Source organism: Strix aluco, chromosome 10 (genome assembly GCF_031877795.1).
Source record: "Strix aluco isolate bStrAlu1 chromosome 10, bStrAlu1.hap1, whole genome shotgun sequence".
NCBI classification, from domain to species: domain Eukaryota; kingdom Metazoa; phylum Chordata; class Aves; order Strigiformes; family Strigidae; genus Strix; species Strix aluco.
Window position 1 is genome coordinate 11,504,933 of NC_133940.1, and position 27,545 is coordinate 11,532,477.

General features: G+C 40.5%; 1 protein-coding gene across 4 annotated transcripts in view; it reads right to left on the bottom strand.

Annotated features, from left to right (window-relative positions):
• TENM1 (teneurin transmembrane protein 1) overlaps positions 1-19,633 on the bottom strand; it is a 348,057-nt gene extending 328,424 nt beyond the window's left edge. For all 4 annotated transcript variants that reach the window (XM_074835266.1, XM_074835264.1, XM_074835265.1 and 1 more), the window contains exon 1: positions 18,922-19,633. The gene's annotated coding sequence lies outside the window, so the exon portion shown is untranslated. The remainder of the gene's footprint in view (positions 1-18,921) is intronic.
• Between the last annotated feature and the right edge of the window lie 7,912 nt (positions 19,634-27,545).

The window sequence follows — 27,545 nt, forward strand, 5'->3', positions numbered from 1 at the left end:
AAATATATGTATTTGTACTCTATAAATACATGTTTGTTCAGATCAGAGCTATAATAACAACAGGACTTTTGTACTAAATTGGGCCCTCCTGGGTCTGCCATCTCTACCATCAACTGAAAAGTATCTAAGTCAAAACAATGTTTCTTGTTTATGAGTTTCTGTCACTGTTGTTAGATAACTGCAGACCAGAAGCAATACACTGAACTAGATCATCTATTTTTTTGATCTGGTATGAAAAATCCTACATCTGACCCTGATATTATTCCCTTATTCATGTAAAACTGTTTGCCTGTACCAAAGAACCTCATCTAAGCTGTTCAGGAAATGTCAGGAGAAAGAATTAAAAGGGATATCTTTATTCTTTTAGTCGTAACCAAAAAACCGCAGAACTGGATGCCTACTTGGCAATGCAGATCTCTGGTTCTAAAAATAATTCCCCTTCCACCTGCCATCTCCTTGGAAAGGTTGACAAGTTGCCCCAAGAGCCCAAAACTTCTATAGAGCATTTATGTTTCTTTTGCTCTATTTATAAACAAAGATTCCATGTTACAGAAAAAATCATGGACTGAGTATAGCTTTAAGTAAGCTTTACTGCTTTGAAAACCTAGAAGGATAAAAACCTAAGCAGCACACAGCTGCCTATATACAAATGTGCAGCAGACACTTGCTGATGCTGTACAATCCAGCAACCTCAGAATCTGTTCCTGTTCTGCTAGAAAAATCTGCCTGGTGACTCTTTATTTAGACCTATTTTACTCTGCCAATGCTAGCTATCCATTTAAGAGGACTTAAGGGATCTTCCCAAACAGCATTGGTGAGCATATGAGGGGAGGGAAGAACAAGAAACAGGCACCCAAGAGGGAAGAACAGTCCTGCACGCTGGAGAGAAAGCAATGCGTCTTCAGAAGCAAGTGGAACATCTCTCAGACTTCTAAAACCATGTAACAGAGGCAGATAAAACAGTGCTGCTTTACTTCCCCCATTAACTATGTTTTCCAGAAGGGTAAAAGTGAATTTGGATATAATCTGGGAATGCTCAGAAATTGGACACAATAAATTGCACTTCAGGGAATATCATCTACATATCCCCCAAAACAGATGAGTTATTTCAGCAAGCGGGAAACAGCAAATCTTTATTTCTACTAATTCTGTTATCATCGTCCCTTAGGCCTACACAGCTCACCTACTGTCCAATTTTAGCTGTATGTTTCCCCAGAAACATAACCTTTCTGAAACAGTGCCCTTTTCTGCCCTTCTTTTTTTAATATACAAATCCCATCCAGTGTAAGAAAAAGCATCAAAACATTTAAAAGGGCTAACATAGTTATGTAACTCCTTTAAACAGTCATAGTTTTTAATAAGTACTATTTAACAGAGAGCTCTCTTTGAATCACTGTGGTAGAGACAGTTCTGTTTTCCCATCAGTAATGAATGTAGCAGGATGTTCAGCTCCCAGTATAATGATTAGGATAAGAGCCCCTGTTTTTCTCTGCAGACAAAGCAGATACCATACTTATGTTTTTGTCCCTAGGAGCTGAAACCATAACAGAAGACAAGTTTTGTTAACAGTTTAAGGAAATAACCTTTTAAAAGTTTCTATACTATACAATTATGTCCTAAAGCAATTTTGATACAAGTTTGCTGTGGTCATAATCATCTTCATGGTACATATAGTCGTCTTCTCATCTATTAACAGTCTTGTAATCCCACAGCCCTTTCATGCTGGAACACTAAATCAGCTTTGGAGGGGAATTTTGCACAAATGCAAACAAACAATTTCTGTTAATAGGCACAATGCTATTTAAGTCTTCTAGTGCCTGTAGACAGCAAGCATCAAGAACACATTTCTGACCCCCAGGCAAGGCATCAGAGAAAAATTGAGAGAACAACTTTGAGGTTTATTTCTTAATTACAACAAGCTGTCTGCAAATTCAGGGCATGATAGCCTTGAATTGATCTCACTCATCCTCAGTGTAGGAAAAGAGTATTTAAGTTGTTTCTGGGTATCAGTTTATAGTAGATAAACACATTTACTGGAATGTGGCTCTTTTTGAAAAATCCCTCATTTCCACTTCTAATTTACTTTGAACTGTGTAAGATTCCCATTAATACATTTTTTCTGAGGCCTACCATCCTTTAGTCATGAACTCATGTTTCAAACAATAATGCAGAAAGTTGGAAACAGATTTGCTGTCCTCCTACAGCTCTCTCATGCCCTTCACATGAAATCTGTGGAGCAGGTCACAGGTCATTTAAAACCAACAAAAACCTTGCACACACCAAAACATAGTTTCCCCTTAGAAATTACAGCGATCTCAATGGTCAAGGTTAGGAGGGGTAAGGTGTCCAACACACCTTTATAGTTTTCACTCTAACAGGACACAACAAAGGGTCTCACAAAATCTCAAGCCTTGTTCTACAGAAGACAACCTGAACTACAGAGTGCGCAGGTGAGCCACAAGTGCCCTCCTTTCTTTTCAGCCCGGGGAGATTGCTTTCCTTTCTGGTGGAAAACTGGAAATACTTTCCTAACTACCTTCAACATCTGAAGTTAATAGGAGGTTTTTTTACAAAATACTTATGCACACACACGTACACATACACTGATGTTCCAGTGAACAAGAAAAATAACCAAACCCCTCCACTTCTCCTTTTATCCTCAAGTTTCCTAGCATTCCTCAGAACAAAAAAGTTGTTTAAAATCTACAAGAATTAGTGACACCTAAATGCAAGCAGAAAATCCAAGACAAAGTGAAACTAAAAGACGAACAAAGACAAGCACAGCTTCAAGCTGGTGCGATTCACAGTTGATTTATCAATGGATATCACAATTCAATGTCAGTTCCAGAAAAGCTGTCAAGTTTAGGTTTTTGCTGACCCTGTTGCCATGAATCTTCCCAGGAGATTTCACATAAACAGAAAATACACAAAAAGTTATAGAGGACCATGCTGTAATCTAATACAAGCTCTGAGCTAGTGGAAGAGCATGTACATGTCACACACAAAACAAGAAGTTCAGTGTTTGATTACATCAGTGAAGGCAAATTTGGAATTGTTCAGATCTGCCAAAAGCACTTTTCTATTAAGTGACATCAGGAAACAGGCAGCATGTATCTGCCTGCCGCAGCCTTTCTGGAACACCGCAGCAAAACCCCCATGCCTCTGCTATGGCTCCTGTCACACAGCTATGTTGTCTTGCTCCACCTCTCCTCTCTCTTCCTTCTGCACCAATTTCAAATCACCTTGAGCATATTCAGTTTTGCACAGACGTACAAATGCAGCCAGTTTCCTTCCCTTCCAATTTATTTCTCACCTTACCTTTCTCCCCAGAACTTCCCTAAATGGTGCACAACCTGACGTCTTGAACCCTCAGCTTTTCTCTGGCATCATACTATCACATTAAAAGAAACGGGTCGCAGTCTCTGTGGACAGACACCAAACAGTAACACTGTTCTAAGAGCATTTTCCCTTTGATTGCATTCCATGATCTTCACTCCTTCAGTCTCATCTGTTATTTGCCTTGTTTTTTTAAACTAGTTTACAAACTCTTAGGAAAAAGGGCCACAATAGATTTTTCATACTCCATTATAACTTGCAACGGAGAAGTGCTACTTGGCTGAGGTTTTTCCTTTTCAGGATGTAGCCCATTTTGGTTAATTTTTAGAGGTACATAATGTGTCCTAAGCATTCAACCTTGATATTAAACTCCTTCAGAAAGGTATTGTCTTCATTTTCACATGTAGAAAAGTGCAGACATAGAATATAATTAAAACAAAAAAAATCTAGGGAATTTAATATTCAGTTTCATTTGGAAAGGAAGACAACTACTAAGGGTACCCTGGTACCATAACCATGCCCTTTCATACAAAAGACTGGGCTCTCAAAAGCTTTATTAAGCCAGATCCTTAATATTCTTTTAATGCAATATTTTTAACTGGTATGGTGCTTATGCTTGCAGAATGTTTTGATGCATTTACATTGCATTTGTGATTTAATCTACAGCTCTACACTCATCCCTTAGGTGTGCAGTAATCCCCACTGTTAAAAAGGCAAAGCAAAACAAAAAAGCTGAACACACACTATTTAAGCAATCTATTTCAAACAGATGTCAGAGACATATATTTTATTATTTCTAAATTGGACCATTGATCAGCAAGATGATGAGCAAAGAAAAAGATCTGCTAGCCTAAAATGTGTGACTCTTATTTACACTGCATTTCCAATCAATAAGGTAAAAACATTACTAAAATGTGAAAAGTCATGGTTTTGATTTACTGCTGTTTCTCATGTTCGGGTGTGAAGTCCACCACCACATCAAGCTAGAACTGTTTATACTTCACACACTATCACTTTGCCACTGTAACATATTAATGTCACATTAATTATACAGAAATAGTTCAAAATTTTTAAGTTCTAATAAAGGTGCCAGACATCTCTGGCTGACTGGCACAGTTGTATTTTTGGTCATTATCCGCAGATATTAGCTCATCCTGTAAATACCTTGCACGTTGACAGCAATTGTTATGATGAAGTAAGAGCTAGCAAACACTTGATCACAGCTTTTGTTTGTCTGTTTTTTAAAAATAGGTCTGCACTAGAAAGATTTAATATCCTTTACTTATCTACAAGCAAAAGCACATGTGGAGGAGCAGGCAATACACATTCTTCTTGTATCACTCCTGTATTTGATCTTGAGTAATTTCTTTTAAACATGAGAACTTAACTTGTCTCCATCTGATAACAACAGAGACAGTACATTTAGCATCCAACATGATGACGTTTACTGAAATGTCAACAGTTACTCATTAAGAGTGACTTATGGCAGCAAGAAGGGCGCACAGCAAGCTCACTACCCTGGACTTCAGGAGAGCAGACTTTGGTCTCTTCAGGGATCTGCTTGGCAGAGGACCATGGGATAAAGCCCTGGAGGGAAGAGGGGCCCAAGGAAGCTGGTGGCTATTCAAGGATCACCTGCACCAAGCTCAGGAGCAATTCAGCCTGTCAAAGAGGAAGTCAGGAGGCCTGCATGGATGAACAAGGAACTCCTAGACAAGCTCAAACACAAAAAGGAAGCCTACAGAGGGTGGAAGAAATGACAGGTAAGCCTGGGGGGAGTACAGGGAAACTGTCCAAGCAGTCAGGGTTCAGGTTAGGAAGGCCAAAGCCCTGACAGAATTCAGTCTGGCCAGGGACATCAAGGGCAACAAGAACAGCTTCTATATGTATGTCAGTGATAATGGGAAGACTAGGGAAAATGTGGGCCCTCTCCAGAAGGAAATGGGAGACCTGATTACCCAGGACATGGAGAAGGCTGAGGTACCCAACAACTTTTGTGCCTCAGTCTTCACCAGCAAGGGCTCCAGCCACACCACCCAAGACACAGAAGGCAAAGGCAGGGACTGGGAGAAGGAAGACCTGCCCACTGTAGAAGATGATCAGTTTTGAGACCATCTAAGGAGCCTGAAGGTGCACAAGTCCATGGGACCTGATTGAGATGCACCCACGGGTCCTGAGGGAACTGGCAGATGAAGTGGCTAAGCCACTATCCATCATATTTGAGAAGTTGTGGCAGTCCAGTGAGTTCCTGTGGACTGGAAAAGGGGAAACTTAACCCCCATTTTTAACAAGGGAAAAAAGGAAGACCCAGGGAACTACAGGCCTGTCAGTCTCACCTCTGTGCCCAGTGACATCGTAGAACAGATCTACGTGGAAACTTGGCTAGGGCACATGGAAAATAAGGAGGTGATTGATGACAGCCAGCATGGCTTCACCAAGGGCAAATCCTGCCTGATGAATTTGGTGGCTTTCTACGACAGGGTTACAGCACTGATGGATAAGGAAGACCAACTGATGTCATCTACCTAGACCTGTGCAAAGCTTTTGACACTGTCCCGCACGACATCCTTGTCTCTAAATTGGAGACACACAAATTTGACACATCGACCACTTGGTGAATAAGGAACTGGCTGGATGGTTGCACTCAAAGAGTTGTGGTCAACAGCTCAACATCCAAGTGGAGAGCAGAGACGAGTGCCGTTCCTCAGGGGTCGGTGTTGGGACCAGTGCTGTTTAACACCTTTCTTGGTGACACGGACAGCGGGATTGAGCGAACCCTCAGCAAGTTTGTCGCCGACACCAAGCTGTGTGGTGCAGTCACATGCTGGAGGGAAGGGATGTGCCATCCAGAGGGACCTGGACAGGCTGGAGAGGTGGGACCCTGCAAACCTCATGAAGTTCAACAAGGCCAAGGGCAAGGTCCTGCACATGGGTTGGGGCAATCCCAAGCACAAATCCAGGCTGGGCAAGGAGTGGATTGAGAGCAGCCCTGCAGAGATGGACTTGGGGGTTGTAGTGGATGGAAAACTGACTGTGAGCCAGCAATGTGCACTCGCAGCCCAGAAAGCCAACCGTGTCCTGGGCTGCATGAAGAGAAGTGTGGCCAGCAGGTCGAGGGAGGGGATTCTCCCCCTCTACTCTGCTCTCGTGAGACCACACCTGTAGTGCTGTGTCCAGCTCTGAGGCCCTCAACATCAGAAGGACATGGACCTGCTCGAGCGGGTCCAGAGGAGGCCACGAAGATGATCAGGGGCTGGAGAACCTCCCTTATGAGGACAGGCTGAGAGAGTTGGGGTTGTTCAGCCTGGAGAAGAGAAGGATCCCGGGAGACCTTATAGCAGACTTCCAGTACTTAAAGGGGATCTACAGGAAAAGTGGGAAGGGACTCTTGATCAGGGGGTGTAGGGATAGGATGAGGGGTGACAGCTTTAAACTGAGAGAAGGTAGACTTAGATTAGATCTAAGGAAGAAATTCTTCCCTGTGAGGATGGTGAGACACTGGCACAGGTTGCCCAGAGAAGCCGTGGCTGCCCCCTTCCTGGAAGGGTTCAAGGCCAGGTTGGACGGGGCTTTGAGCAACCTGGTCTAGTGGAAGGTGTCCCTGCCCATGGCAGGGGGGGGTGGAACTAGGTGATCTTTAAGATCCCTTCCAACCCAAACCATTCTATCATTCTGAGTGGGACTGGAATAACTAGCACTTCAAGGGCCTTATTTATATTGGCTTAATAATTTATGGCATGGTAGTAATAAGTAATGATAAAACACAATACAATCATATGTCTGTGAAAAGTTCTGAAAACATAACACAAATTTTTAAATCACCAACATAGACATCTACATTCTAGTATTCATCTTCTGAGAAGTATAAAATCACTTTTTATTTAATTTCTTGGACCTTGATTATTTTTATGAATTTGAGCATATAGTCTAAGTTTAATGTAACTGCACGTGTGTATATATACAAGACAACTACCAGTATCACTCAGTTTCCACAAATTTGGCATTTCTAGATACAGTTATGTCTGAAAGCACACACAGCTAATACATAATGGGACTCCACATGCGGCTCCATTCAATACCCAAACAATCGAACTCAAGAAATCCAATGTGTAAATAAGTTCCATATTCAGAACAGAAAACATGTAAGTCTTTTACATCTCAGTTCTCTTCTGACATACAGTCAGAATCCAGCTAGACTGGAAACAAAAGCACTCAACTAACATGCCTGCTCTGTGGAAAAGGGCGGGCTTTTTCAAACATCCTTGGGTCAAGAAAATAAGGAAAAGGAGTATCAAAACTTACTCCAAGACTACTCAGCAACAGGAAGATGAGAAATGGCTCATCTCCTTGCACACCAGAACGCTCCTCACAAATTCATCTTTTTTTTCCCTTAGGGACATTTTATGAAGATTAATTTCTATACCTTATTTCATTATTATTCAAGAAAGAGCTTTAGATTTTCTGTTCAAATGTAACACCATCAGTTAAGTTACAAACTGCATTTTTAGAATGCATTTTCCCCAAGATTTTAAGACTCATTTCAGCTTTTAAAACACCTTGAAATTACTCTCAATGTGGAAGTTACAAATAAAGGAGTTAGCATTTTCATCCTCTGGATAGTATTTTTTCCTGACATTCAATTAACCCTGTATCACTGATATTAGTATTTCAATTTCCATTGAAGTTACATTTCTGGTGCTTCTTTTGTTGCTCAAACAGCTTTTTAAATTTATTAAAGGTACATTAAGGTAAAAACCAATGGCATTTAATATAGTGAATCAACTGAACAGGTAACACCTACAAGCTAGTGAAAAAAGCAGAGAAGCATATAAATTACATCTCCTATCAAGTATAAATACTAGTAACATTACTGTGTTACATAATGTTAACTGCAGCTGTAATTTCTACATAAAGATTTCCACATTATATTATACCAAATTTTAAGATGGATGAGGACTTTCAAGCAAATATCTTTAAACAAACAGAAACCATCGAAACATCAACAAATAAAAAAGATGCAGCTTTTCTAAAGTTAGATGGCAATGGTAGACATTAGCTTCATCCACATGAAATGATTTTTAAGCCTACCAGTAAAGATTTTTTTTTTTAAGGAATTAATATTTATGTGGTTTCAACCATAGGCAAAGATGAATGAGTACTGAAATCTGTTCATTTAAGCATGCTCTCCTCACCGTGAAATGCAATAGGAGATTCTCAAGAATAGACTTATCCAAAGTGCCAAGATAAGAATATAACCAGTATCTCCTTTTTACTTAAGCAGCATCAAAACCTTACTTTCCTTCCAGTGGAAGTACCATTTAACATAATTTCCCTCTAGTTTCATTCATGGAGACCAACTTACACTTTCCACATTTATGTGTCTCTCTTAGCTAATTGTTTGACTCATAGAAAGCAGAACAATATTAAGATGCAACATATTGAATATTCATTTTGAAGAAGGCAGACACCACTCACAATTCCATCATCGTTACTGAAACCTGCTACAGCTGTACTAGGGAATACTTTCATGCTACGTAAAAGCTCAGCCAAATATTACTAGGCTGTACCCTTGGCCAAGAAACAATCAAAAGTTAGTTAAGTAGGTAAATTGGAGAGGGGGGCAAGTCTACCTCTAACTGATTTTAATAAACTTTGAATATGCCACTTATCAGTTCTTCAGCAAGATACTCAATCTTTCCAAGTAAGTATCTACCTAGCAAAATGAAGATAGAGTTCTTGGTGAGCATCACTGGAAAACTGTGAAGATATAAAAGCACTCAACAACATAGTGCTGGCCTGGCAGAATTATCAGAAAGGTTGATGTGCCAGTGGCTGGTTGATCAGCCTGTTACCACAGATTCATAGATCTGCATATTAGCTAGACTGAATTAGAGCTTTTTATTCTCTAGAGGGATCTCCATTCAGTCATGTAAATGACAAACCAGCATCATATTGACATAAACGTAGCGCTGGTAATGAATGACAGACTGGATAACCTGCTATAATTTTTCCATATCAATATACCATAAGACTAAATCAACCTCTATAAGGGAACAATAGCATCACTTTAATATGTGTCCACTTAGGATTCCATATAACCCTACATTATAAAAAATAAAAAAATTTTTCTAAACATGGTATTTTATTTCAAACAACAATTTTTAAAATTTATTTATTCATTAGAGAGGACTGTAGTCAAAGACTGAAATCAACAACAATGGATTAAATTCCCCTAACTACTTTTACATTGTGATATTTATTGGTAACTTCTGCATGGGTTTTATATAGTAAGTTGTAATACAGAAAGAAACTCCTTATGAGAGGAGCACAAAAACCTTGGAAAATTTAAAGTTTGTACACTGCGATTGTAATTGAACTTTAAAGGTAAGCAAAGCGAAGGTGGCAAAGCAAACGCCGCATCTCCTTTTCTTAAACAGTAAAGCAGCTAAACAGAACAGTGACTACTATATGTAAAATTGCTTACACCAATCTTTGCTAAACTACAGTCTGACTTTATCCTATTTTCACTAATTTCAAAGGCAGAAAATCCTGTAAACTCCAGTCAGTGAGATCAGGACCAGGCCTTTAGAGAGAAACCAAAACTATATTAAAGCCTGTTTGGTCTCATGAAAACAAACTGTTTTCATTTGTTCATTATTTCAAGGGCAATATTTCAAAATTAAAAAGTAGTTTAAAAAAAAAAAGAAACAAAACTCACTCCGAACAATTCAGTTGCACAGCAAACATAAATGGCACCACATACAGAAGCACTTTTTTTTTTTTTTTTACTATAATGATCAACAATTTCACATCAATAACTAAATCATTTTAAAATATTTTTGGGATTGCAATATATCCACTTCCTAAATCTTCTATGATTGAATTCACTTAGTTAGGTCCTGAGAAGCTCAGAAACGTTTACTTGAAGATAATTGTTGTGATACTGATTTACAAGCTATAGCTTGCTACAGTTCCATTAGATTACCACACATGGGTTACCACGCATTAGATGTGGTAACAACTCATGTACATACATATAAAGACAATAAATACATTTTGTACTAAGAATAAAATACATATATTAATACCTAGGAGATTCATTTTAAAGCTCTTTTGTGTGCTATTGCAAAACAGGACTAGGAGTCTGAGCTGGGCAATCTTTTAGCTGAATAGTTTCATCACTAAATAATACTGTTTGGCACTGATAAAAAAAAAATCTGTAAATTTTGACAGAATTTGGCAATTTTCTTCTTTCTTTGTTCATGTCAAAACAATGTTTCTTCTTTAGAAATAAGTGAAAAGAAATTTTATGAAATTCTTTAGAATTTTTCATTTTACATCACCCAATGGAGTGTTTCTCAGTCCCAGTTTCTTCATTTGCTCATGAAATAATCTTCAAATCATTCCTGGTTTTGGTTCTATTCCCAATTCTAAGATAAAGAGATGGCATTGGACGTAGGATGTCAAATCTATGTCTCTCTCCATAATCTTTAAAGATAGACCATATTTGCATTCTGTAGAGCAGACATCAGTAACAAAGCACACAAAAAAACCCCAAGCAAACAAGAAAAGAGAAAATGGGGCATCTTTCCCTAGATTCACCAAATGGACTGAACAGTTTTTTCTCTTATCAGGAGGTGCATAAGGGAAGTCATTTCATTTCTACCACTTATTTTTATTAAAAAAACCTGTAAAATCAAAAAAAAAACCCCCTGAAGCATCCATGCCTACCGTTAAAAAAGAGCAAATTGCCAAGCAAAAAACCCAACATAACTCAACTGCTAATAGCACTGACCTTGTTGATATATTATCTAAAAGAAGTCTCAAAACAGCAGTACAGGAATTTACAGTAATCTCTCATGTAAGTTACAGGTTTGCACTTGGGAATGGTAACATCAACATATAAAACAATTTCCCATGGTCTTTAGCTGCTACTCTAGAAAGCTTAGTATGAATTGCTCAGAGCAGTTCAATACAGCTCATATATGCTTTGTGATTTCAAAATTCAATTTTGTAACTCATAATCAACTATGAAAATATGAAGCGAATATGAGCAACATTAAAATGCAATTTCTTCTTACTATTGACTACTTATCAACTGACAACTTAGTCTGTTGAAATTAAAACAATTGGTATATTTTATGGTGATTGCTAAAGCTGCTGACCATAAGTAAAATTATTGTGCTTTATAGACTTAAAAGCCTCTTAATCTAAGCAGCCAATTTAACCTAACATTTCTAAAGACAATGTAACTTTATTTAAAGTGTGTTAATGAAACATTAAAAGCTTGCACAATTAAATTATAGTTGAATATGTTCATCTTAACTCTTCCCTCCAGTATGTCTGCAGAGATAAGAATCTGCTTTAGTTACACAATAAAATTGCACAGCATGTCATAGAAATGACGGCTATCTATCTACATTTACAAAAGTTCAGATGAAAGATATCTTATCCCTTCCCTCTCACTCCCTGCTCAAACCGTTAGTTAGGCAAGCAAACCAGCACCAAATCCTCTGCTGAACCATGTGGTATGACTTCACTCATGAAATCAGCGGCATATTTCCACCTAGGTGTCACATCAGTATAAAATGCCTATTTACACCCATGAGAAATTGGCCCATTTCCTCTAGTTAACACCTTATTAAATAAGCATTACCAAAACATTAATTCTCAAAACAGTACTGCAAGGTTCAAACAACAGACAGAGGTAAAAGTAAAGTTCCCACACTCATCTTCACATGCTACATCTTTGGATTTTTTAATAACCAAAATAGTTGCTTACTACTAAGATTTACTCTTGTACTCTTTAAAGACATTTAGTCCACAGTTATTCTGATTTATTGAAATGTATGGAATTTGTGGAAATCCACAGTACAGCTAACGGGTTGATAAAACTCCAAACGTTTGCGTTGATTACACTGTAATAGAGGTAAGCTCTCATACTCTAGCAAACATACATGAAAATGCATCGCGCAGATAAGGAACACCACCATTTGTGGACACCGAATCATTTGGACAAATGCAAGAGCCATCTTTTACAACAATACACAGAATAAATTTTGCAGATAGTTGTATCCAAGGCGGTCCCCATGTATTAACCTAAAAACTTCAATGACCAAAATTCCATTTCGTACACAAACCAGGACATCTTTGCTGACAAAAGTAGCTAGGCTACATGCTGTAAAAGCCATCTTGTCCTAGGCGAGGGAAGATCTAGGTGCAAACTCTGACTACAGGGCTTTTCTTTTGTAACTAACTGCCTACCTATAACACAAGGAGAAGAAGAAAGAAGAAACAATACCAGTCATTATGCCTACAACCAGATGTTTGTCACTTAGAAGTAGTTAATAATACAAACTTAAACAAGAAAAATATATTAAGATATGCATTTAAATGCTATTTTACTAGTTGAGGGCACAGCGTGGGCTCTACATCAAAGAGAATGATTTGTATTTTGTACGGGTGGGATAGAATTTTCTTGTAGGAGCTGAAGTACTAATAAAGAAGAGGGAAAGGGAAATAAAGACTAAAGCTCGCAAAACCACAGAGGTCTCAATTCAACACTGACCTAACATTAGAGAACCTGGTATGAGGCACTTCCTCAGTAAAAAAATGCAGTAAGGGTGGTACTTCCTTTCCATATTCAGATCTGGGTAAAAACATGGAGGAAAGAGATGGTGGAGAAAGGCTTACCTCTGGGAGAGTAAGTGGAGGTAAGGGGAGGCTGATGATGGGCAAGATCAAAGCTCTGAAAAAGCAGCTGAAATCAGAACAACATGGATTTCAAGTCACTGGACTTCACAAAACAGAAGGGCTCGACATGATGATACAGAGCCCTGCAGAAAAGCAGACAACATTTTGGATTCATTGGGAGCTCTGAGAAGAGAGCTGGGGGAGAAACTGGGGAAAATGAAAAGAAATGAAAGTCAGCTCATAGGTGCATCTATAACCTGGATGTACAGAAGGTGAGGGATATTTAGTTGTTAGGGTTTATAGAGCACATCAGGTGGTTATGACAGAATGAGACCTGAAAGCATGGTTCTCGCATGTTGTGAATGGGAAGGGCTAAGAGCCGTGCAGAAGTGGGAGTAAGAGAAATCTGAAAAGGAACAGGAAAAACTGGTGAATATGGCAGAGAACGAAGTCAGAAAAACACAGCAGTTGTTCGGAGCAAGAAATAATTTGGTGATACAGGGGCACCAGAAGTACCCATCTATAGGAAAGCAGTACAGTCTTCAGAGGTGAAAAGGCTCTATGGTTAGTGGTACACATGTGGAAGACAGAATTTGAAAGAGGAAACTTCTATATGAGGAGTAACAGATATTCCTGCTGAGGATGGCTTATAGGAACAAGCAGGAAGGCTTGTATCCAGACCATCAGGAAGCCCGTAATCAGCAATGCTGCTTCTGCATTCATTTCTTTCCCAGTGACACCTCCCTGGTCCAATAGTTGGCCAATATCTTGTGTAAGAAATGAATTCAGAAAAAAAAATGGGCTGCACAGCTAAATCCAAAAAATCATATCACACATCAGAGTAGCTGAAAAAGAAAGTGTCGTCTGTAACAAAAACATGTGTTATGAGAAAAGTAGTTTACTTGTTTGCTTTTTAAAAAAGGTATCTGTGATGTTTCAGATAAGCAACACAACCTCCATCAATCTTTCTTCCACAAAAATGGAGCAAGAAAGTCTCACTCCTCCAACCAGTACATGAAAGCCCCGTCATACTCCCTACTCTGCTGTTGGCTGCTACCACCTTTTGGAACCATCTTCCATAGGATCAGAGCACTGGTATGAGGAAACAGAGAGTAGGACAGTCAACCACCTCCCAGGTTTGGATTATCTACCAAGCACAACAGTCCACCACCCATTACCATGGAAATGACTGGAACTTGCAAAGTTCCACTTCTTGAATTTCTTCTATTAGATAAACAAAACCTTCAGTTTACAATCATTAATACTGATTTATCATTAGAAAAAGTAATAGTATTATTTAATAACAGTACCTTAAAAGGAGTGGTCAAGTTATTGATACGCTACTCAAAGCAAAGTCAATACACTCACATTCACATATGCCATCTAAAAATTTTTACTCCTGAATTACTCTGTTCTCACTAAGTTTCTGTAGTTAATAGGACTCAACACAAAACTCTTTGGTAGATGAGGCAAATACACTACATGCACACACTGCAGCCAGTATTTCATTAAGGACTACTTAAGTCCCAAGAGACCTCTCTTTTAGTAGAAGTTTCTTTAAAAGTTGCATTGCTATAAAACACACTGCCCTGCAACCCCAACATCAGTCTATGAACATGCATATGAACAAAATTATGCATAAACCAATTATCCCTTAGAGTAGAAAATTATGCAAGAGCAATTGCATGAAAATGTCATCCAAAATAGCATTCCAAATCTATCTACAGTCCTGAAACAGTTACAGAAGAGACTATTTGCTTACAACCCTTTTCAGATCTAAAATCCAACATTTCAATAACAGAAACACAAATTCTTTAAAATATGTAAAAATGTTGTCAGTTATTTAAGACTGACGTTCATACAGACAGAAAGAGCTGTACAGGTAAGACACAGGCATGCACTGTATAAAAGCAGAACTTTATACCTAAAACCTCAAATGCCTTGTCTTTAAAAACAATAAAGGAAAAAAAAAAGAGTTTATGGACTCATCATAAGCCTTAGCAAACACCCCTCTGCATTCAGGAAAACAAACAAACCAAAACACCAAAAATGCCAACAGCCTACAAGCAAACCAGAAAAATACATCTGTAATTTGGAACAAGCAGTACTGTCTACTTAAAAGAGGCTCTGAACTGGAAGAGTGCAGTAATTGCTCATTAAGGCTACAGAAAATAAGCACTGCTGAGTGAAGGCTTCCAAAGCAACAAGCCAGTGTAAGCCCAATTCAATACAGTCATTTTAATTTTAATACAGACAACACTAACTAGAAGCAATCTTGTCCCTCCAATCTTACACTACTTGTTTTTTAAAACTCAGAAATGAGAATTCTGTACTAGAAAGTAGGAAACAATACAACCATAGCCTCACACAGTGGCCTCGGCCAAGGAGGTTAATATCAAATATATGTGATTTCTGTTCTTTTAAATAAAGAAATTCCAATAAAACAGAGCAGTGCAACAGAGTGAAAACAAAGAAGGAATACTTATTTTCAATAATATACTCAATATACTAAAGTTCAAATCTGTAATAGAGAAACAGTATTAAAAAAACAAAGAGCTAGCTTTAAGTATCTTTTAATCAGATTGCAGATAGATTCTGTTAAAACAGTAAATACAGTAGTAAAGAAACTGACTTGTTTCTCAGTGTAGATTAGTCCACTGGATATTTAGTAAGTTTTTGTAGAGTTGAGTTTTTGGGTAGCCTTAATATTTGACTGCAAGAAGTTTTACAGAAGAGAGGTTCTCATTAGAAAAACCTACTTATATTCATGTTTTTAACGTATATGTACATATTTCTATAAGTCATAAAGGATAGTCATACATATGCTGTTCTTAAAACCTCTAAGACTCTGTTTAAGACACCACCACGACCACTGTATTTGACCCTAAATATATTGTCAAAGGACTGGCTACACAGTAGCACCTAGGTAGAACGTTACGTATCAGCAAGAGGTAGCCAGTGCAATTGAACTCTCTTTGACTTGACGCTTTTTACAGTTACACGGTGTTGAACATTAACTCAGTTGTGCTGAAACTGTGAAACGTAATGAACAGACAAATCTAGATAAGCAAGTAGCAGACAAGAAATCAGAAACTCCTGAATTTCAGACGTAGCGCCATCACCAATTTAATATTGGATCTCTAAAACATTTTAAACTCTAGTCCCACTAGAGTCGTTGTGAGATACTGCCAGTCATTGCGGCTGAAGCAAAGAAAGGGCACGCTGTTCTCCCAGTCTGTAAAATGGGAACAAAATGTATTCTTGAACAAATGAAGAGGACAGTCTTTCGATAACTAAAGCCCTAAGGTAATGATAAAATAAACAGCGTTATTCTTCTTACATTTTTCAGATTAAGATCAGTTAAAAATTCAATCCATACCATTTATACCTCATGAATCACATTGAAACAATGTCCTGTCTGCTCCGATTGACATCAGCGCCAGTCCTCAGAATTTCTTACCTCAATGAAAAGAAGACAGTTTACACTCACCTATTCCTAACCCATTACTGCAGAGCAAAAATGTTGCATATCTCCATACACACGTGACTACGGGCACATGTGTAAGCAACCATGTCGTTTCTTCAGTTTTAAAGACTATCATCTTAAATTATGATGCCACATCAAATGAGTAATAATAGATTTCCCTTTCTTTTCTCACATGACACTGCTTTTATAGAACTCTGAATACATTTCAATGGCTTTTTCATACAATATTTTCATTTACTTCCCCATTTGACTACTTGAGATGTTAAGAGCAGTAATTTGCATTCCCACATTCTTAAGAGTTGCTTTTAATAAGAATTTTCTATTTTTTGATTTATACATGTCATTTAAATATCTAAAATTTGGCAAATGGAAGGCACTTTTCTCTGTAAAAGAAAAGACTTTTACTTAAGTATTTGAAACGTAGTATTCCTGTTGTAGGTTCTTTTTTTTTTTTTCTTTTTTAAGATCAGACATTCATAGAACAAAACCTATTGGGAACATGTTATTCAGAAAAATTCTAATCGTTCCTTGAAACAAAACTGATATAACAAAAAAAAGGCAACACCCACAAAGGTTCCTACATCCCCAAGCTGTTAAAAGATTTGAGTTCTTGAAACAAGCCCAAACCCCCAAAACATGCAGTTGCATTAAAAATACATTAACAACTTCTGATGATTTTATTCTATCAATATATGATATCTATAGGGAAAACAGCAATTAGTTTATTAACAACCCTGTATTTCATCTGAGGAGGAGTGTTTTGAAATTAGCCCATAGCATTGCAAGTCATGCATAAAATAAGCTTTGAAAAGAAACTATGGACAAGAAAGAAGGAAAACTATTGGGCTGGGTCTCACCTTCGGATGGACAGCTCTTCCCCTACTACAGTGTGTCTTGCTATTTGTGATTCACAGTGGTCTCTACAACAGTAGGAACTCCGTACTTCAAATATCAGATTGCTCTACATTAAGCTTCACAATTAACAGCTAAAATACAGGCACTAGGAGCGGTGGGGTTTTGTTACTGCAAAAACATACGGAGATATAGTAGATGTTTGAGATGCTTGCCCCACCACACGGACAGTTGGTATTTATTTCCATAGTACAGGGTATCTGACTCGTTAATTATCAGCGAAGCATCAGCACGATGAAGATGGGTATCTACAACCTCTGGATATTCCGAACACAATCAATTAAAGGCTATCACTAAGATAGCTATTACACAGTCTGAAAAGGGAGCATATATTTCAGTCAAAGAAGGGCGGAGGGGGGGCGGGGGGAGAAGTTCTTGCCTTTGATTTGAGAATTAGCACATGTAAACCCCACATCTGCTAAGGTAAACGTGGTGACATTTAACACAGTAAGATCTCACAGTTAACACTGGAGCAGCAGAGACCTCTCTGCGCACCACGGCGGTATCAATCGCCAGCCTGAGCACCCACCGACAAGCCTAAAGCCTCGGTCACGCGCTACAGCTGTGCGGTATTTAGGGAAAAAACACTCGAAAGCAGCAGAGCAGTGCAAGGGCTGCACGCACGCTGTGCCCGAACCTAGAGACTACCGGATCCCACGGACAGGAGAACGGACTAAATATACGTTTAACAGATGACGTCTGAGAAGCAGCGAGAAACGAGGCAGCGCCGTCCGCCAGCGGGGAGCGCGCGCGGCCGCTGCCCCGGCAGACCCCTGTCACCCCCGCGCGCACCGGGGAGGCGGCTTTGCACCGGAGCGGCCCGGCCGCTCCCGCAAGCGCCAGCGCGGAGCCGGGGCGCCCCGCGGGGGCGGGCGGCGGTCCCCCGGCACCGCCGCGCCCCGCCTTCCCCCACCGCCCCCCGCGGAGAGCCGCGCACAGGAGCCGCCGCCGCCGCCCCGCTTCGCCTCAGCCGCGGACGGGGAGCAGCCGCCGCCCGGCGCGAGCGCCGCGCCAAGCCACGCCGCCCGCGGCAGCCGCGCGCAGAGGAGAGCCGCCACGGGCGCGAGGGGAGCGGGTGCCCCGGCCCCGTGCGCAGCCCCTCCGCCGGGCGACGGCGCGAGCGCCCCTCGCGCGCGCAGCGGCAGCGGGCGCCGGCAGCGGCGGAGCCAGCCCGCGCGGTACCCGCACACCGGCACGCGCCGCCGCGCAGCCACGCGCCTGCCGGCCCCGTCCGCCCGCGAGGCTCCACCGCACACGGGCGGGCGCACGTACGCACCCAGCGGCGCCCACAAAAAAACCCCCCAAAAAACCGAAAAACCCACCCAAAAGCCCTCTGAGAGCGCCCGGTCGCTCCCGCTCCGGCGGGGCAAGGCGCCCGCGGCGGGGCCCCGGGCACCCCCCCTCGCCGCCCCGGCACGGCCGCCGCCCGCACCCCGCGAGAGGCGAAGTTCGGGCGCCCGCGGCGCCGCTCCCGCGTCCCCAGCAAAACTTACCGAGCGCGGCCACCGGCTGAACTTTCAGCAGCGCCCCGGCTCAGCCCCGCCGACGGCTTCTCCCATCGCCTCTAGGTGCGGTGCCCGCGCCCCGCTCCCCGGCGGCTGCGGCGCGGGCGAATATAAATCCCCATTGCCGCTGCCGGCGCCTCGCGGCTCCCCCGCAGCCCGCCCCGGCCCCTCCGCCCCGCTGAGGGGACGGCGCCGGCTCCTGCTGCCGCGGCTCGACCCGCCGCTAACGGAGGCGGCGCGTCAGGCTGGGAGCAGCCGAGGCGCGAGGGGAAGCGGGGCCGGGCTCGGCGTAGCCCCGCCGCCGCCGCTGCTGCCGCCACCGCCGCTCCTCTCCGGCGGGTGTAGTGTCAGCGGCGCCGCTCGCTTTCAGGGTGGGTTTTTGGGTTTTTTTTCTTTTTTTTTTTTTTTTTTTTTTTCCCTTTTCGGCTCCTTCGCTGTTAATGAGCATGCCCGGGAGATCTGCGCAGGCGCGTTACCGACCGCCGCGCCTCAAGTCGCCTCGCACCGACCGCCAGCGCGGGCTGGGAGACGAGAGCTGAGGGGGCGCGAGCCGGGGCAGGGCGGCCCCGGGGCGGGTGGAGGCGGCCGGGAGCAGCGGGAGGGCGGCGGAGCCCTCAGGCGCGAAGCTTTCGGCAGAGTTGGAGAAGTAGCGGGGCGGGGAGGGCGGCTGCGCCCGTCTGAGGGAAGAGGACCGGCCCCGGCCCCGCGGGGACGGATCGCCCGCGCTGGCCCGCGGCTTCTCACGCGAGCGGGAAAGGGAGGGAACAGAAATAACGCTTGGAAATAACGCAGAATACCTCCGTCTAAATAATTTACCTTACCGAGGATGTAAGATTGATAGCGGAATCAAGGCTTGGGAGAGAGGTGTTGATTTATAGATGGTGCTTCAACCGCTTTCCTTTCACGAGCTGAGCTTAGTAAGGTGGGGATCTCCTGTGGCCACCTCCCTTAACGGTCTTGGTGCAGGGGAACTTCATCTTCTGGGGATGATCTCGATAATTAAATCATTTATACGGTGTGTATCTTCAAGACAACATGCAAAGGTGTAAAGGTGTTTACAACCTGCTTTTTCATAACAGCTAGATCTGCATCTGCAGTTGTAAAGATTTTATTGTGCTGAAGAATCCTGGGAACTGGCAAAGGTGGGCCTCTGAGGCTGGACTCAGCTCATCAGTCTGTCTCCATCCTAGTTTCAGTTTACAAGCATAGTGCATGCACGTACCTGTCAATTTCTTAAAATCACTGTGGTTATTTACATTATTTAGTCTCTGCATTCAGCAACAGGAACACACTGGGGAAAAAATGTGTAATTCACAATTCCTGTTATTTCTTTGTAAGTTTCTGCATAGACCACCTGAAACTGAGTTTCTCTTCTTACTCTCTACCATGCCCCTGGACATACTTCATTTAGTTGGTTAGGTTATGCTGTTTACATAAATATTTGGGGAAAAGCACATCTTGAAGAAACAAAAACATTTTAAGAACTGTCTCTTAAGAGAAATTATATTTTTGGTTATTTAATGTCTTGCAGTGCATAAATATAGCTAAGACCACCTGTGATTCTAATATGCTGCTGCTAATACATAATTTTTCTGTCATTTTTAACATTTGCTCTTTGAGACAACTCTGCCCTGATCTTGCTCGATGAAAAAATTCAGGTGCCCACAAGAAATCTTACTGAGTCATTTTTTCTTGGTTCTTCAGGTAAAAACACCGTTAGGGTTTTGATACTCAAAATTATTTCCTGCCAATATGAGCAGTTTGTAGGGGGCAAAGGGAAAAAGAAAATTCCTCACTGAACAGCATTGCAAAGGTGATGAAGGAACTGACCCAAAATATGCCTCCTTTTCAAAAACATGTATATTAGTACCTGTAAATATGAAGCAATGGAAATGCATCTCCCCAGTTTTGTGTAGGCTGCAACCCAATTCTGAAAAAAGTGAGATTTCAGTAATTCCAAGGCCAGCCTCTTTGAAAAACAAGGGGTGAGAAGACGAAAGATGAGGAACCAGAAAGATGATAGTTCAAATCTAGCATCAAAATTGCTGCTTACATGAATGACAGTACTGATTTTGTATCTTCCTTTCTAGAGCTTAGGTATTTCCTTCTGTTCTACAGATTTCTAAAGACACAAATTTAAGATGAAGAAGTTGGTCTAGTTCTTCAGAATGAAATCTCCTTTCAGCAATACTCTGGAAATCTAATTCTGCCCTTCCTAAGGAAAGCACAGCTGTAAAGATCCTGAGGTAAGTATAAAGTTGTTTAGGAAATCCATTTGATCTTCCTTGGATTAAATGCATCCCATGCAGCACAAAGTTTCAAACTACTGCTATACATTACTTTCTTGGGAAAACTGGAAGTAACAAACCAAACCAATTTCTCATGAGTCTTGAAGCCATTAAACAAATTTCACCATGAACTGAATCTAAAAATCAATTCTTTTAAGTCAGAAGAGTCCTCTCTCAAAAGTTTGCTTCAAATATCTGTGACCTAGTCCTGGTAGGTGGAATACTTCTTCAGCAGTATAGATCAGTCATGAACTATTCTAAGCCTAAAGAGTAAATTTTCCTTCCCAGGTGACATGGTTGTTTTGGTTTCTTCTCTCTCTGGATAGACTTTAACATTTGCTTTTCATTAACACAAAAATTAGATACCACAGGCTGAACATGGAAGTAGTTCAAAACCAAAAAAAAGGTCTAGAATGAAGTTGATATGTTAGTGACAGAAACATAAACCAAGACAGCCAACCAGTCTGGGTTCCAGATTTTAAGATACTACCATAGTCTAGTAAATATTGCCCTGCTATTAGCAGAACAAGATCACACATTATTATTAATGCTTCTGCTTAGAATGCTGTGGAGTTGCCTATTGTAGTCATTAAGATAGAGCAGTCATAAAAGGATGGCAGCCTCATCAAGGGAAGATGCAGAAGGATAACTGGTGGAGGTGGACGTTCAATCCCACCTTTGTCTCTTCAGCCACTGCTGAGATAAACGAGCCAAAGTTGATAAACTCAGTAGTGGAAAATTGTTGCCAGAGGTCAGGTGGACTATCTGGTATATACGGTCATTTCAAATGTCCATGGGATGCTCCCTAGTAACTTGGGGTTAGGGAAACCAAAAAGGTCTGCTTGGAGTACCATGCAGGTATTAAGTATTAGTCCATCAGAAAGGTACGTAGGAAGGTGTGAAACTTCAGGTATATTACATGCTTGCTCCAACAGAACTAGAAGCAGATTCCAATGCGAGGCGAGACCCCTTGGATAATGAGAGCATTTCTTTTAGAGGAAGTACTGCAGTAGAAGGAACAGATACAGATTTTTCTAAGAATCAGAACAAAGATTTTTATAACTGGCAACAAGAGCCCTTAAACACATCAAACCTAAAGGTACCAAATACCAGAAGTGCATTGAGCAACAAAATTTTGACACTCAGATTTCTCAAGTGTGCTAAAGTGGCTTAGAAGAAAGTAATGGATAAAATATTGCTAGATACGCTAGTGCCAAATGGCATTTTCTTGAGTAAGAACGTGTTGGTTTATATAGTATTGCAGCTGAATGCACTAAAGATTTTCTCTGTAAGTAACAAAGGACAGTATCTCTGGTGCATAGCTGCCTTACTGGTCAATGCAGTGCTGATGCTAAGGACTTGCTTGACACCTCCTGGCTAGCTCAGGTTCAGAAGAGCCGCCTGAGTGAGTCATTGTCTTTAACTGGTAACTGAGTTACACTGAAGCACTGGTTTTAAATTATTCTCATGCCTCCTGTGGGAATGGAGGTCGTTGCCTGCATTGCAACAATCTCTGTTGAGACCTGAGACACAGCTGCTGGTCTCACTGCTGAATAGGATCTTTTCAAGCCACCTGGAGTAGGGTATCACCACACCTACCAGAGTTCTGTCAGCCTGCGCGTCTGAGAATGATGCTTGAAACTTTCTGGTTTTGCCTCTTATTCTTTAAATCAGATGAAGTCCTCAAAAACTTCTCTGGAATTTTGGGGAATTTTTGTAGTTTATGAGACTGCTCCCTAGACAACTAAGGTAGGATAAAATACCTCCCTAAATAACTGAAGTGCTTGTTTGGTGTGCCATTCATGGAAATTGCTCCTTCGTACAGTTAACAGGCTCCAAACCAGAGAGGACAGAAGTCAGCCAGATACCAGTGCTGTCTGTGCTTTCTAACATAGTTTGTTTGAAATACAAGGGTTGACTTCTTTGGTTTGGTCTTTTCAACAGACTAAGAGAAAGCTGTTTTAAAAAGGAGTTGAAATATTTACAGTAAGTCCCATAATATTTGTAGGAAACTACCCAAATATGAAGGGCATTGAGATCCCAGCTGTCTGCCAGAAAGTGACAGAAGGGACTGAGTAACACTAATAACATTGCCCTGCCCTTTATGTAACAGGCAAAAAAATTATAGGGACATCTGAGGTATTGTCAGACTCCAAAAGGACACTGTTGAGGAAGTTCTTGTGTACATCAACATGGGATCCCAGCCATACTCCAAAAGGTTAAATTATTTTTAAAATCCAGTTGTTTATACTTGATAAAATTAATGAGACCGATCTGCCATTCAGAGTTGTACATACTGGTTTTGGAACGTTGCCATTTTTTAAAATTATACCTTACATCAGTCTGATGCAGGTGCCTATGAGGTGTGGGTGTAACACATGATCAAAGCATAACAACAGCAGTCCACCTTTACCCAATGTGTATTCGCTTTGACAAGGCACAGGTCATTACACAAACTGAAATATAAGGGAGAATCAGGATCTTTTTTTTATAGTTATGAGTATATTATGTCATTATATATTTTTCTAGCTATGTTCCTGCTGAACAGAAAATTGATACATTCCACTAAAGTGACACACAGACACAGTCTTGCCCTTAGTCTGGGAGTATTCAAATTTCTAAAAGATTAGGGAGGAGAAAGTGAGGCATGAAACACCAGTCAGACGTTTTCACTTTCTGGACCAAAAGAAGGATCCAGAAAGTAGGGAAAGTTGCTGTCCTATTTCCTTCTCACTGAGAAGAGCTGAATTTCGTGAAGCTAGACTAAATACACGTAGCTATAGAAAACCATATATGAAATTCCACTCCTGTATTATTACCAGCTCCCGGCGAGAACAGGTTTTGCCTCAGACTTTCTACCAGAAACTGTACATCATGTAGTAGAGCTAAGAGAGAAGTAAGTAATTGCAATTTATGATGGGATATCACTTTTCAGAAGTCGTACCCCCAGAACCAAGAAAGTGACTAAAGAGAAGTTGATATTTTTGAAAAGGAAATGAAAACCAATGTATTTTGGTAGACATCTTGGTGAAAAATATACCAGAAATAGATTTGTTTACAGAACAGTTTGTATCATTCAAAAGACTGAAGAAAGCAACACTGCCTTGTGCCATGTTTACAGGCTATGAAATAATAATACAAACATATGATATTGACTCTCTCTTCAAGGCTTTCCATCATTGTGTGATGCCTGTCTCCTTTGCTCACTTTTTAAATTTTCAAAGAAAAGCCTTTCACAGTTTGTACAGTTTCACATCCAGAAAGAACTGCTGTAAGTAACTGCAAATCTTCTTTCAAAATTCATCTCTAAACTGTCTTGTTCCAAGATGCCTACCAAAAACCTGACAGCAGTTAGGCTGTTCCTGCGCTGTGACCACGCCCTAGCACGTTGACCAAAACTGCAAATTTGTTTCCTGAGAATGTCCCATCTATCTGGACGAATCGATTGTTCTAAACTTAAGGTGGCCAAAAATATGCACCTTTTCTACAAATATGGCTCCCTCGTTAATACGCAGAAGAAAGAACAGAAAAGTTTTGCAATTTTAATGGCTGGAGAGGGGTGTTACTTATTTTCCTATCACATGAACACAAGGTGGTGCTAATGCTCCTGTCACCAGTACCGTCGCTTCCCCAGTAAGCCTTACTCAGGTGATAGTAGCTGATGTGTAACAGGTGTACCAGACATTTAATTTTCCTTAAATTAATTATAAGAAATAATATCCATTAAGATAAAACGTTTCGTTAAACTCTTGGTTTTGTTTTGATAAACTGAAAAAAACCTCAATTTCCAATTTACATTGAGAAATATTTTCTTCATTGTTTTGGTTTGAACCCCAGAACCCTCCAAACAGTCCAGTTGGATTCCCAGCTTCCCTTCAAGACCCGAATAAAAATGAATTCTTAGTCAAGAAAGAAAAGGAAAAAAGCTTTAAGAGCATCCATTCTTTTTCAGTTCTTAAGAAAGAACTAAAAAAAAAAAAAAAAAAAAAAAATCACACGAAATGAACATGTGAAATATATAAATAAGTATACTCCCAGATAATTAAAAAGAGCTGGAGATGGAAAAGATCAGTTTAAATGCTTTTCTGCTCTTACGGGAAGTCCTTTGGTACTGCAAAAAGGTGCATCTAAACTAGAAGATTTTAAAAAAACTTCCACTAAGAAAGATGACTATTAAAAATCATAATTGAAAAGTATTCAATGAAAATGTTTATTCCTGCATATGAATACATGCTGAAAGAGGTTTGAGTCTATCAGCTTGTCCATTAGAATGGAACTAAGGTACAGCACTTTTGAAGAGAGATAGCAGGGATCTTTTTTTTTTCCTAAATAAAATATTAGGAAAACTTCTCATTGTGATGAAAGCTGACACTGAAGAAGATAAGGAATGTAAAAAACAAAGGCATGTTTCACAGAGTATTTTGGATCCGTTGTTTCATCAACCTCATGGTTAGCCCACAGTGTAATTTATTGCATGGGAAGGAAATCATACTAAGGATCTTTTTTTCAAATATAATGTATAAAGACATAAAGTCCCTTCTTCCATAATTCTCTTCAGGTTCATCTGATAATTACACAATTATTGTGTTAGAGAGCAATTCTGACTTACAGTGCAGTGCAATATTTTGAGGCGTTTGAGAGCAAACATACTTTATGAAGGATCATCTACCCAGCCTGCTGCTCTCTTTTCCCGTTCCCTTTTGTTACATAATACTCCCCTATGTTCCTGCTGCTTTTCTTCTTTCTTGTATTTTTGCTGATCTCTGTTGCTCATGTATTTACTTTTCCCTTAGGAAAATATACAAACCCAAGACCTAAATATCTTAATCTCTTCAGCTTAATTAGACATGAAAGTAACTCTGGCCTCATTAAGAAATGTCCTAAAGCAACAGGTAAAATGGAATCAGTTGAGTCTGAAATCTCGTTCAGAGATCAGCTTGTCAGACAGTCCTAGTTGTTAAAGAAGCCTGGGATATAGCTACGGTAGAGAAGAGAAAAACTAAACGCTTAGTATAAATCTCAGTGGAAGAGATGACTAATTAGAGATAATTATACACCGATTTCTTGCATTAAAAGTGCTTTAAAACATAAACATTCACATTTTACTTAGGCTCCCAAGTGCTTCCTAGGAGGCAGGCTTGCAAAAAATCTTTTACATGATGTCAAATGCTTTTAAACCAAATGATTTTTAAGAGGCATCTCACTGAAAATTGTGATGCCTTGAATTTTCTTGTTCACCTTCAGTGTAGTAAGAAACTGCAATAAAATTTATGGCCTAAGTTAGTATCCTAATTGCCCTGTAACAAGGTAGTCAAGAGTCATGCAGTACTGATTTGCTACCGTTCACTAGCAACTTCAAAACCTGTACCCAAAATTCACTTGATGGGAAGACACTGAGCTGTCTTCAGAACTGAGGTCAAAACCATCGGAACAGTGATAGGGGACATCAAAAAGGATACTGTGCTAAAAATGTATCATCTATGAGGATTAAAAAAAAACCCCAAACTTAAGAGACAATCTATAAGCAAATTTCTGGGATAGTTATGTAAAATTCTGACAGCCAGTGTAGAAAATTGTCTTAGGGATCTTCATACACTAGTACTACTTACACTGGAGCAAACAGAGAATTTCAAATTTTTACAATGAAACTCCCTTTTTCTTTCAGTTTTATATTTGTTATCAAAATCTATCACATGACTCCCACAAAATCTTCAGGTCAATAATATACTGTGAAACTGGTTAATGTACTTTTTTTTGAGATAATAACTTAAGACACCACAATTCAAAGCACAAACATTTTTGAGGTTTTGCACAGTTATCATGCAGGTGTTCAGAAAAATCTGTATATACTTATTTATTCAAGATTCACTGAGAAGGAGTGCCAGTTTTTCATCTTCTAAAATACTGGCAATTCGTACAGTTTGTTTTGGAAAAAACAGGAACATACAGCATTCATCCATTCATCCATGTAGTTACCTGTCAGATTCTTTATCTTAATATTGCACATTCATGTCAGAAGAACATTTACTGTCTTTATGAACAACCTGAACAATATGAACAGTGTGAATGCACACTCAGCAAGTTTGTGGATAATACCAAGTTGCAGTGAGTGGTCCATGCACAAACCAGGGCTCGCAGGAACCTTATGAGGTTCAGTGAAGGACGACACAAAGCCCTGTATGCGAATGCAATACTGTCATGCACCTGTACAGTCCAGGGCCAGGGCAGAGAAAGCAGCAAGCACCTGGGGATCCTGTTGAACATATTGGAAGAGTCAGCAAAGTGTCCCTGCAGCAGAGGACAACAGCTGGCCAGACTGTATCC